Below are 1877 nucleotides of genomic sequence, written 5' to 3' on the forward strand. Positions count from 1 at the left end.
ATTAGTTGTTTCCAGCTATACTTGTTGTTGTCACTCATAGCATATTGCTATACATGTAATACCAGTCTGTGTTGTATTATGGGAATTACATTATACTGAATTACTTCCTGATGTTCACAAAAACTCTTGCTTTTACTATTATGCTACTTTACTTAGTACCCTGTAATCATTACTATTGCCCCAGGGTGTTGTGTCTGTGCACCATATGGTTTGTGTCTGTGTGCATAAGATTTACAAGCAGCCATCAATCATGCAGTCTAAGCTAACTTGCAATGTGGTATTATAATAATCCTTATAGCTGTTTATGCATCTTGTAATAGTATACTGAATAATACGCAATCTTGACATGTACGTGTGTTGTTAATAAGTACTTAAGGGTGGAAATATTGAATGTTGTTTTACCAGCACAATATCTCATTTTGATATCACAATAATTACTAATAATTGTGTTCATCAAAGCTGTTACAATAACAATGATCCTTTGTAATGGTTCCTAGCCTAGAAAATCCAACACAGTACATGTAACTCAGTCTGGATTAGTAGTGGTACCTTTTACATCACACTTGTGCTAAGGGTTACGATATTTGATTACATGTACCACTCACATGTATAGTAAGAAATGATTATATTCTGTTAGCTACAATATTATCATGATAGTTACTAAATACCTTAGAGTGACTTTTAATTGCGGGTACTAAATTTTGCGATTTTAGCCCAAGGTAGATTTTGCTGGTATTAAAAATTGCGATTAAGTAATTATTACTAATAGCTATATGGCATCATGATGTCATTATTAATAATTGCGCGTATTAATAATTGCAATTTTTAACCCAAACGCAAAATTCGCAATTAATAGTACCCGCATTTAAAAGTAACCTTAAGGTACTGATATATTGCCCATCCTTATTGGTACTGCATTTCTCTATTCTCATTGTTGTGTTCCTTGACCCCTATTCTTGTATATCTTAATTTGTCTCGTATTGACATTTCTTCCTCTCTTTTGCCTTCTCTCCTCCTAGTATATGTACATGTACATCTAACTTTTGCTCTTTCTCTTTTCTTCCTATATAGGATTCTCCTATCTCTTACGTTCTTTGTCTTCTTGTGTATAAATACAGTTCCTTACTGATACTATAAGCTTGTGTTAACACATGTACGTCAATGTCATGTTTTTTATATTATTTATTATTATAGTACATTTTTGAATCACAGACGCATTGCGTGTCAAGAATCAAGATTCCATTTCCGGCAAAAGATGTGGGAGTAGAACTATCCTAACAACATGATGGTAAGACACAATTCACAATACAGTGCATGTTTTATTCAGTGCATGTACACATGTACAGTAAATGAGAGATAGTGAGTGTCCTTTGGTCAGTAATAGTTGATGTATCATTTATTGTACAGGAGAATGGAATTAAGACAAAATGCTAAGAATATTCAGAGCATGTCCAATTTGAACAAGTACAATGTTTAAACATCAAAATTACTTAAAATTACCATCTCTTTTATCTCTCTTTTAGTGCCGTTAACTACTCATAATCAATAAACAGTTTGTTCCATGGACATTAACTTATTACTTAGAGAAAAGGATGTGTTGAGATTAATATGCACTAATGCAATGGTAAGTGGTATGTTGTGTACATGTACATGTATTTGAGTCAATTGATTACCGAGTAACTGTAATGGTAATTGTCACAGGCCTATGTCACTGACTATACATGTATTCTTCATTATGTCTCAGATAAACCCATTAACAATGACATTGCCTTCTGAGCACAGATGGCAATACAGTTACCATTGCCATTACTATTACCTTTGTAATAACAATTCAGTGCTGTACACCTTTCTCTCTTTCCTCTTTTTGTTTCTCTATC

General features: G+C 33.1%; 1 long non-coding RNA gene across 3 annotated transcripts; it reads left to right on the forward strand.

Annotated features, from left to right (window-relative positions):
* The first annotated feature begins 835 nt into the window (after positions 1–835).
* On the forward strand, positions 836–1871 carry LOC109585342 (uncharacterized). Of its 3 annotated transcripts, none has more exons than XR_002186439.1 (4): positions 836–1153; positions 1195–1288; positions 1408–1464; positions 1524–1871. It is a non-coding gene; the product is annotated as an uncharacterized LOC109585342 (long non-coding RNA). The 3 variants fall into 3 exon arrangements; XR_002186440.1 differs by having other exon boundaries at positions 1213–1288; XR_002186438.1 differs by having other exon boundaries at positions 836–1288.
* Positions 1872–1877: the final 6 nt, after the last annotated feature.

This window comes from Amphimedon queenslandica, unplaced genomic scaffold, assembly GCF_000090795.2.
Source record: "Amphimedon queenslandica unplaced genomic scaffold, v1.1 AMPQUscaffold_13080, whole genome shotgun sequence".
Lineage (NCBI taxonomy): Eukaryota > Metazoa > Porifera > Demospongiae > Haplosclerida > Niphatidae > Amphimedon > Amphimedon queenslandica.